Here is an 11868-nt window from a genome sequence, read left to right as displayed (position 1 = left end):
GTGTATGTAATATTAAAGTGAATAATATTTTGTTACTCCTATTTTGACAAAATGTGTAATGAGATTCATCATCTAAAGTGATTTATTTGTTCCTCGATTTTGGTGACCTAATTGTGATAAAGTTATTGTGTGTTACATTATTTTCATTACTGTTTTTTCTCACTGAAAGAAACACATTTCATAATGAAATGCTGTTTTCATATAACATTCAAGAGCCTCATAGAGCAGACATAATCTGAACCCCAGAGTACTTTTCATATACTGTACTCTTCTTAGTATGTTATTGGATATTCTGAATATCTTCATAGTACATTATAAAGCTATTCCAGTATGTCAGGGCTCTGGGATATCCATAAAGAATATTCAATGCTGTAACTGTGCTCCACTCTCTACTATGATTCAATCTTGTTTCTCTTTTCAAATCAATGCCTTTTATTGCATCAGTGATCTAAGATGCTCCTATTCCCATCTAAGGCAAATTATCAATTTGCTGATGCCTTAGGTTCTGTTGCTGTAACAAAACACCATGGTTAAAAGGAATATATGAGACAAGTGTTATTTCCCTCTGTCTCTTGGCCATACATAATTGAATAATGCCAAGATAAGAACATGGATGCAAAGACTAAACAAGCGTCCATGGAATAATGCTGATTACTGGTTTTATGTCCATCCTATCTACGGCCTTCTTCCTTATAACTCCCAGAACAACTTGCTTAGAGTTGGCATTGCCCAGAGGCAGCAAGGTCACCGTATACTAATACTTAATCAAGAACATTCCTTAAACACATGCCTACAAGTCAAAGTGATGGTAGGTCTTCCTCATTTGAGGTTTCCTGTTCTCAATATGTTTACATTTGTGAGAGCTCATTTGCCACCAAAACTTACTAATTGGTATTATTTTAATCAATACCGCTCTGCGGTGTAAATACTATCTGTACGTATACTGCTTAAACTTTTTTTATGATTAAGGAATACCTTTGTTAAGACAAAGTAAAACAGATAAGTTGAGTATCATCTAATATTTTGAAAGTATCAAACTTTTGATAAAGCAATTTATCTTTTTATTTCCAAAGAAAATTTAAATCTGGTCGAACTAAAAGAACATAACATTTTGGGACAAAGATACACCCTAGTAACCCTGCACTAGAAGCCAAGATAGAGAAAACCTCCACAATTATCATAACCTTCCCCCTCGTGCTGTGGTAGACAGGGAGGAAGGTGATCCATACACTGTAGAACACCAACATACTGAATGTAAGGAACTTGGCTTCATTGAATCTGTCAGGAAGGTTCCTAGCCAAGAAAGCCACAGTGAAACTCCCCAGACCCAAGGAGCCCAAATATCCCAGGACAAAGTAGAAGGCAATTATGGAGCCTTTGTTACAAATAATAATGACCTTCCCATGTTCTGATTGTATGTCTCTGTCAATAAAGGGAGGAGATGTCACCAACCAGATTCCACAGAGAACAAGTTGGATTAGGGTACACATGGGAATGAGAAAGTTAATTGCGCCTTTTATCATCATCCTTCTTATCTTTCTCCCTGGAGTAGTGAGCTTGAAAGCTGTAACCACAGTTATGGTTTTGGCCAACACCGTAGAAATAACCACTGTGAAAAATACTCCAAATGTGGTCTGCTGCAGGATGCAGGTGGCCTGGTTGGGATGTCCAATGAAGAGCAATGAGCAGAGAAAACAGAAGTTTAGAGAGATGAGCAGGATGTAACTGAGAATGCGTTTACTGGCTTTCACAGTGGGAGTGTCCTTGTACTTCACAAAAGTGACTAGGACTAGAATTGTGATGGCTGAGAAGGACAGGGCCATGCAGCCTAGAGCCATGCCCAGTGGATCTTCATAAGCCAGAAATGACACAGCTCTTTGGAGGCACTGTGTTTGCTCTAAGTTGACATACGAATCACCTGGACATCTCACACACTCTTCCAAATCTGCTGGCAAACAACCACAAACCCTTACAAAATATAATATTCTGTAGTCAATAATTTTTTATTTGTATTATTCAGAGGATATAGAAATATATAATTTGATGTTTAGCATCTATTACTTTTCTTATTGCTCTAGGGACCATTAACTTAAGATTGCTTTCTAGTCACCTATGCTTTGAGGTGGAACAAATCATCATCATAGGGAATGGAACAAAAATACTTATTAAACCAAGAAGAAAGAAAATGTGATTAATATTATTCATAATCTCAGGTTATTTTATCCCTCAAACCATAAATTTACTGCAACAGACAAAGGTAATGTGCAGATATAGTTGTTGATGCCATTGCATGAAAGACACGATGTACTTTGTTTGCTTTGAGAGTTGTGCACTGTGTCTATACCTATACATAGGCACTAGAGCATATAATTACTTTTGCAAAAACCGTTCACATAAGGGAATATTGTCCTTCTTGAAGAAGTATGCCTCATAGATCTGTGCATATCCCTCTTGATGTATAATCTCTTTTTTCCCAAGTACACATTCCAAGGTTATGGATATTGAAGGTTATGGCGTGAAGGTTATGGATATTGACATTCATCCTTCTTTGCTTAGGTAGACAGTGATTAGTGATAAGCACTGTCCCATCTGTTGCTGCATTCTTGAAATATTCACCCTTGTTCAAACTTTTAGAAGAAATTCTTAATCCTTTAAACCATGTAAGGTATTAACATATATTTCATTAAAGAACAACTGTTATCCTGAGCATCTGGTCTTTGTCAGACACTAAGCTGTGTCATAGAGGGAAAGACTGTGGACTGATAATGTAGTCAAGATTCTTTGTACAAAGGATCAAAGAAGAATAAACATCTGCAAAGATTATGGTTAAAATTAATGTTTTTACAAGTGTTACACATGTATGTTACTGTAAACATTTTCTGCATAATATAAAATCAGTAGCCACTATACTGTGAGAGACATGAGTTGTTTGTAGAAGAAACTGCAGTTTATTTCCTTGAGTGCAAAAGATGTTAACATTATTCATCATTGAATTCTGATACATGGAGATTTTAGGTCTTCAGTTTCCATCTAGGCCATATCATATTTCTAGTTTTGAAATAGAAGATATTTTTATTCAACAATTTTCTCCTTCATGCAAGCATGTACCTGTATCGTTGGAAACCTCATTTTCTGGGCACTGGACACAATCAAAGCAGCAGTCTGATGTTCCTTTCCGATGGATTTTCCTGTATCCAGCAGTACATGTCACACTACAGATGGAGGAGGGGACCTGAGGTAACACACACACACACGCACACGTGCACGCGAGCACACACACACACAAACGTGTGTGTCAGTGTAGTTCATGTATATATAATATATACAATGACCCATAGATTGATATATGTGACATTATCTGACTTGGCTATAAATATTCCCCTGTTAATTTATTATTATATATTACCTTCCAGTGCACTGAAATTTACACAATATTTACTATATCATTTAATATCATATATGTAGCATGTCAGTTATAGCAATTTAAAATTTTTCTTCTTAAACTTATTGATCAAAAGGGAAGGCTTATGTGGCATCAGTTTCTATCTCAAGATTTGTAAGTAAAAAAAAAAATTAGACCAGTGAGTTGTATGGAGAGGATACACCAAGAAAGAGCTGTTCAAATGAATAAGAACAAAGTATGTTATGTAAGACTCTCATACAATTAATGACCTTTTCCTAAGTTTAAAAGAAAACCTTGAATCTCCACCCCATTCCCCCTCCCTCTGCTTTCATGAGGGAGCTTCCCCACCAACCTTCCCACTTTGGCATCGCTACTCTAACATTCCCCTATGCTAGGGCATCCAACTTCCACAAGATCCCTCCCACTGATTACAGAAACGGCAATCTTGTGCAGAGGAGGAGAAACTGGGAATGGGGATAACATTTAAAATGTAATAAAATATAATTAATATTAAAATATATAAATTAAAAGGAGCATTTGGTCTTCATTTCATGGTTATTATTTCAGTGCCTCATGTTTTAAATTTATGTATATTGAAAAAAATAACACTTGTGGCATACCTCCAATGTTCCTCCTGTGGCCCATTCCAAGTCTTCAGATATATGAAGTTGTTGACTCTGTGTGAAATAAGGAAAATAGCTTCCTATTTTGACTTTTTATCCAAGGCCTTGTGGAAAATTCCAAATGATGAAAATGTCATATTCTACACACTGATTTTCCCTGTGATTCATGTTTACCAGTTCTCCAACAGGGTTAGTAAATACCCTGGTTTTCACCAAGGAAGCCACCTAAATGAGATGCGTCATTAGATGATTACATATGCATATCAATGTAGGCAATGCTAAATTGAGAATGTACCATATTTTTTAATGTCTTTCCAACAAGACAGGTGTATGAAAGTAATCACATGTAGTAAAATACATTATACCTCCTGACTCATTAAAAATTAATATACTTCATACTAATGTTTGATTGTAAAACATGCTAGAAAAAATAATTACCAGAAAAGAAGTAACATGGTGTCTGTTTGTGTGTGTGTGTGTGTTTGTGTGTGTGTGTGCATGTTTGTCAAAATAATATTTAAGAACTGAAGCCACATATGTAAGAATTAAGTAGAAGTCTAAAATTCTGGAAGCTGTGGAAATAAAGAATGGTAGTAGGTATTTTATATACATACTGTATACATATATGAAATAAACATAAACTTAATAAAATCTATAATCTTAATCATTTGTGATTTTATAAATAATTATTAATTTAAATGAATGACTATTAATCAAAGCTCATGTACTGGTTCTTGGAAAACTATTCTTGAGAAAAATTTTCTATCCTTGTCAACACTTAAGATTTTTTTCATCTTGGCTCCTATTTTAAATTTGAACTCATATGGCAAAATGTTGAAACACATTTTCACAAAATTCACTGATACTCATAAAACTATATTGTCTCCTGTTAAAGTTATCACTGTGCATGATATATTTACATGTAAATGATTTATTTGAGAGTTTTGCAGTGTAGAGATCTTTAGACTAATAGAATAATCTCTAAACTGTATGTGAGCGTCTCAGGGACATGAAAGATCACATTGATATATCTAAGTGTAGTGAAATATATGAAGCTTTACCTGCTGACAGTCAATGAATACTCCTTTGGCTTTTGCCAGTTTCTGAGACTCTACTTGTTGTAAAATGAGTTCATGGTAGGAGTGGGCCACAGCATACACAGCATTATACAAATTGTAACCTTCTTTGCTCAGGACCATGTCAAATGTGTGCTGTGCTAACCATTCCAATGGGTTGTTGAAAGTAAAAGAATCCATTTTGCTATTGTTTTTCGAGATTGAACAGTTAAAATGATTCCACCCCAGCATAGACTGCGAAATGTCTACTGGATACTTAGAAGTGTTTATTGTTTGTATAAAATTTCTGAGTCCCGCAATGTCACTGTGGCGGTGTGCAAAAGTGACAGTCCCGTGGAAGAAATCAAGGCTGAAATCTTTTATATCTGTGATAACATCCCACTGCGAGGTTGTGATCCAGATTCTCTGCACACCTAAGTTTCCCCATCTCCTAAAGCTGACTTCTAGAGTAGAGTTCATTTCACCATAAATGATAACAACTTTTGCTGTAGATGTCATAAGTTGTTGGTCATAAATCTTAACCCTTGCCAGGTATAGCTGCATGTTTTCTGGGATCATATTCACAAAAGCTAAACAGACCGCATGCCTTTGCATTTCTTCTCTCAGGTCTGAGAGAAACTGAATACCTTGGTCATTATCTGTAATGGCCAGTCCTATCCAAGTCCATTTAAAATGAATTATCAAGGATGCCATGCCATGGGACAAACACATGTCCTTGGGTGCCACCTGATGGACATAGGGAAACTGGTCACGGTCACTCAGGTTAGGGTTAAATGGTCCAAAGAAGATCTGGAGAGTGTTTAAGAGAGGACAATATATCCCCATGAGGAATATGATTGTTAGGATGTTTGGAGTCATATACAAGTAATGTTACTCACCATTCATAACTCAGTTTAAGGATAGTATGATTATACTACAAGTATTCTATATTTTCCTATTAAATTCTAGACTATTCTCAACAAGTCTGAGTATTCAGTTTTGCCTGTTAGATCAGTAATTTAAATATATATATATGTATGTGTGTGTGTGTGTGTGTGTGTGTGTGTGTGTGTGTGTGTGTGTAACAGTATACTAAGAAATGATCGGGTCCAAGTTTTCTTGTAGGCACATGTAAAGGTAGTTTAAACGTTGTTAATTCATACAGTGTCTCACATTCTTACCTTTGGACCTTTGGGTTTAATTGCCAGTTTTAAGGATGTTGTCCATAATGGTCCTGTAAGCTGTACATCACAAGTTTTCTTCATTCCACAGATGAAATTAGGAAATTCTAAACCTTTGCTTGATTGTGAATATACATCATCCACAATTCCCAATGTATCTTCACACATGCCAAAAATGATGGAAAATAGCAAAGACATGTTGGATAAAAGATAAGCATTCTTGTTGATCTCATCAGTAGCAAAAAACATAACCAGAAAAAACTCGTATTTTCTTGCTGGTATTCTAAAACCAAGCATAGTGATGATTAAAGGAGGTATTCGAAACATAAAAATTCAATTGCAGTTAAGTTTGTACTATAAGAAGTACATTTGTCCTTTCAGATTTTCTCTCATGTTACATTTATTCAAAAACTTAAAGAAATAGTAAACATCAATCTCATACTGTCAATAAGTTTAATATGTGACTGGGTATTTGCATGATTAGACCAAAAAATGTTCTGGTAAAATAGTATGAAGCCCAGTAGGCTTTTTCCATATTCAGTGACAACTCCAGAATGACAGGAGGGGCTCATTTAAAGAGTATTTTAAAAGGCAAAATATATGTATATTCACAAGTGTGTATGCAATAATAATAATATGTGGAATAAAGTATAGTAGACCTCCCTCCCTTCTGCACATATATATTTCAGTATATGAATTTATTCACAACTTTTAGAGACCAAAATAAGATAAGCTTTTTAGAGGGGCCTTTGATGCACGTGCAGACAGGTATCACTGACAGACATTGGAGGATAGGCAGTGGTGCAGTCTCATCACACTGAAATTTTGCCCAAAGTGGGAAATGCGAATTCAAGGCAAATGAGAACACATATTTCCCCATATGTTATCCACAAAGAGTCAACAGATATTTATCTCATTTTCCAGCTTTGTGAACTAGAATGCAGTGTAGTAAAGCTCAGCTAAACTGTGACATATTCAAAAGTATTAAAATAGTGATCGATGTTATAATTAATTTTCAGTGGTTCCTAAAGTTACAGGGAGAAAACACAACTGAACCTGACAATTTTTGTCAGAGCTATATATTTCAAATTCATGACATTGAAAGAGAGAATAATGTTAATGACTTACCTAAAATTAATGTAATTAAGAAGTTTATTATAAAAATTTTCTTCAATAGGTCCCTCGAATGTAAAAAGGATAAAACCACAGTCATTTTGCAAATCTCCATCATTATCTTCACTCTTCTTTATCCTCCAAAATCAACTGGGTTCAGTCAAGCTGCACAAGATGAGAGAAAACAACAGGAACCAAAAGGCAACAGTGAAAGCACACAGCTTCCTCATGTCTGCTAGGATCTAGCCTGGAGCAGCTGTGAAACCTGTTTTTTATGCAGACAAACATAACACACACACATTTACACCTATGTGTATATTTTAAAACTTCTGCTGTCTGGAGATTCACTTAATTATATTCATCAGTTCCTTCCCATTCATCCTATGTTCTCCCTGGATACAATAGGAGAATTCTGGCCTCAAGCTCTACATCTGAGGTCTGAAAACTTTTGATCAAAACATTTCCAAAAACATGTTTTGAAGATCATGTTCTCCATCCACAACAACAATGATTTCATTCATATCTGTGACACAAATCTTCCAAGGGGTAATCTTCTTTTGGACAGCTTGAACCAGATCACGTGTAAACAGCCATATGTGTGAACCCAGTAGATTTCAACAGAACTTCTATAGTAAGACTAGAGTTGAGAAGTTATAAATGATCCATATCATTCAGGCTTTGAGTTGAATCATGGGACATTTTGTCTTCCATTTTCTATTGAAGGGAAGCCCAGTCTCACAGGCAACATTGAGTCAGGAGTTGAGCATTTTCTCTGTTCATATCCTATTGTATGAAAGTCATGTTTACAATATCTCCTCAGTCTTCCTATGATTTCTTTTAAATGGAGAAGGTGTCATTTTGTTAAATCCAATAATGCCTGGAATTATACAGATTCAATACCCATGCTTTCCAATATCTGTTCCAATGCAGACATTTAATGAGTTATAATGCTGATCGATTGCCTGATAATCAGTCCTTGGCAGTCAATGCCATTTGATAAAATATTTTTTGGTTGAGTTTGTTCATACCTCATTAAGATGAATGAGAACAATTGCATATGTTCTATTTGAAGGAATGAAACAATTTATGTATCATTTATGAGAGAGATTTTTATTGCTAATGTTATATATACTTTGTTATTTTTATTTTTGTCTAGTTGGTATTTGTTTTGATATAGTACTGTCTCCGACTACATTGCAACGACACAGATGTATGTCTGATATGCTCATATATGTAACTTGTTTGCATTACAGTGAGTGACACGGAGGGAGCATTGAATGTGATTTATAATTTTTGAACTACCTTATTCTTTTTTTTTAAAGATTTATTTATTTTATATACAGCATTCTGCCTGCATATGTGACTGCAGGCCAGAAGAGGGCACCAGATCTCATTGCAGATGGTTGTGAGCCACCATGTGGTTGCTGGGAATTGAACTCAGGACCTCTGGAAGAGCAGTCAGTGCTCTTAACCGCTGAGCCATCTCTCCAGCCCCGAACTACCTTATTCTTATGTCCGTAAGGGCCACACTGAATTCTATTCCAATAGAAATAAAGTGGAAAATTTCCTCTATTTTCAGGATAATTGGTACTTCCCTGGCTTATAATAAAATCTTGCTATGGGGTTTATGAACTTTCCTACTTACTGTGGATTAGAATTTGTTCCGTATTTTGGTTAAATTATGTCTTTGACAGTGTAAGTATTTTTTCAGTACTTTTGCACACCTAAAAATGGGTAAATAGAGTGTCCAAATGCAAATTTCTATTCTTTTCTATACTCTATGGTAATGCCATATCAAATGATTTGGAACATGCATGGAGGCTGACTCTTCACTCTGTTGTGACTGCAATTGAAATGCCATCCTGAGCTGTGTGAGTGTTTTGGAAGTTATGTGGTGCTCATATGCATTGGACTGAGATCCATACTGTACTCATTATATCAAGCATAGAGGTGAAACATGCAGATCCTTTAGTAATGTCGAATTTGCTTTTTTCAAGTTTGAGAGGTGAGGCTCCATATTGTTTTCACAAGAGACAATCACTATGTTATTTGGAACACAAATAGTACTTCAGAACTCTTTCTCTTTTCGCCTAAATCACACGTTATAGGCTTGATATGATGAAAAGAATGCACATCACGCACTACAGTGTCTCCCTTTAAGTTATTCTGTAGGATGGCCATCTTAATATTTGAACAATAATATCTGATGGGTATATAAAATAAAAATTTGCTTTCATGTTTAACAGAGAATATTCCATTGTCTCCTTCTAGTTCGTTGCCCCTTGTTTTCTTGTGAAATTTTATATCTGATTCCTTGTTATGTTACGTGGAACATGTGATAGCCTCTATTCCATTTCATTTCATAGAATAATATTACAAGTATTGGTGTTGTGCTTTCATTACATGTTTGATATCATTCATTAGAAAGATGTTCTTTTGCTGCTTGTTGTCCATTAATCATATGCTGATTTTTGTTTCTTCAATCACTTAAAACTTAGTTTGATACATTTCTGAGATAAGAGGTAGTCAAACATTGAAGTAGTTATGAATATCTGAACTAAATACTCTACATGGATGAAAAGGCTTCTTGTTTCATGACCAAAATATGAAATAACAAAGACCTCATTGATTAAGCACAGATATTTGCAAGGCACTGTGATGACCCTTGTATGTCCATGCACCAATAAATACAACCTCAGTATCTTCATTACAATGGAATTAATTACAAATAATCCAATTTATGTAGGAAATAAACATTACATTTAGTTTGATGAAACAAAATCTAACTGGTTATTACTTGATTATAAATAAGACTTTTAACACAATGGATCATAACTGACAGGACATATTACTTCTGTAAACTAAAAGTACATAGATAGGCAGATTTCTGATGCTGATTTTTACAAGTTCTCCCATTATAGCCTTTCATTTTAAATTTTTTAAATGATTTTTCCATTTTTTATTGGTTATATTATTTACTCATATTTTTCCCTCCATCTTAATTAAATTGGGTATTTCCTATTTACATTTCAATTGTTATTCATTTTCCTGGATTCCAGGCCAACATCTCCCTAACCCCTCACCCCTCCACCTTCCTTTCTCTATGGGTGTTCCCCTCCCCATCCTCCCCCCATTATCACCCTCCCCCCAACAATCACATTCACTGGGGGTTCAGTCTTAGCAGGACCAAGGGCTTCCCCTTCCACTGGTGCTCTTACTAGGATATTCATTGCTACCTATGAGGTCAGAGTCCAGGGTCAGTCCATGTATAGTCTTTGGGTAGTGGCTTAGTCCCTGGAAGCTCTGGTTGCTTGGCATTGTTGTTCATATGGGGTCTCGAACCCCTTCAAACTCTTCCAGTTCTTCCTCTGATTCCTTCAACGGGGGTCCCATTCTCAGTTCACTGGTTTGCTGCTGGCATTCGCCTCTGTATTTGCCATTTTCTGGCTGTGTCTCTCAGGAGAGATCTACATCCGGTTCCTGTCAGCCTGCACTTCTTTGCTTCATCCATCTTATCTAATTGGATGGCTGTATATGTATGGGCCACATGTGGGGCAGGCTCTGAATGGGTGTTCTTTCAGTCTCTGTTTTAATCTTTGCCTCCCTATTCCCTGCCAAAGGTATTCTTGTTCCCCTTTTAAAGAAGGAGTGAAGCATTCACATTTTGGTCATCCGTCTTGAGTTTCATGTGTTCTGTGCATCTTGGATAATTTGAGCATTTGGGCTAATAGCCACTTATCAATGAGTGCATACCATGTGTGTTTTTCTGTGATTGGGTTACCTCACTCAGGATTATATATTCCATTTCCACCCATTTGCCTATGAATATCATAAAGTCATTGTTTTTGATTGCTGAGTAATATTCCATTGTGTAGATGTACCACATTTTCTGTATCCATTCCTCTGTTGAAGGGCATCTGGGTTCTTTCCATCTTCTGGCTATTGCAAATAAGGTGTAATGAATTTAGTGGATCACGTGTCTTTTGTATATGTTGGGGCATCTTTTGGGTATATGCTCAAGAGAGTTATAGCTGGATCCTAAGGTAGTTCAATGTCCTATTTTCTGAGGAGCCTCCAGACTGATTTCCAGAATGGGTGTACCAGTCTGCTATCCCACCAACAATGGAGGAGTGTTCCTCTTTCTCCACATCCTCGCCAGCATTTGCTGTCACCTGATTTTGATCTTAGCCATTCTCACTGGTGTGAGGTGAAATCTCAGGGTTGTTTTGATTTGCATTTCCCTTATGACTAAAGATGTTGAACTCTTCTTTAGGTGTTTCTCTGCTGTGAACTCTTTGTCAGAGAGGAATGAAAATGTGTGACTTGGACAAGTGAAAGGACCCGCACTGACCATCCTAAAGAGAAATAATAAGACATAATATGTTGAATTTTAAAGGGTGCCTTAGGTTTCTGAGAAACCAAATGAAGACCCAGAAGTATGTTCAGTTCTGTGTTAAAGAAAATACATTTAAGTCTAATCAAAGGGCAGTTGT

General features: G+C 36.0%; 1 pseudogene; it reads right to left on the bottom strand.

Annotated features, from left to right (window-relative positions):
* Positions 1 to 1061: 1061 nt before the first annotated feature.
* Positions 1062 to 7605, bottom strand: LOC148001906 (vomeronasal type-2 receptor 116-like; annotated as a pseudogene).
* Between the last annotated feature and the right edge of the window lie 4263 nt (positions 7606 to 11868).

The sequence above is a fragment of the Rattus norvegicus genome, chromosome 12 (assembly GCF_021556685.1).
Source record: "Rattus norvegicus strain SHRSP/BbbUtx chromosome 12, alternate assembly SHRSP_T2T, whole genome shotgun sequence".
Taxonomy (NCBI): domain Eukaryota; kingdom Metazoa; phylum Chordata; class Mammalia; order Rodentia; family Muridae; genus Rattus; species Rattus norvegicus.
The sequence above is the reverse complement of the archived record's forward strand: the minus strand, read 5'-3'. Positions and strand labels throughout refer to the sequence as shown.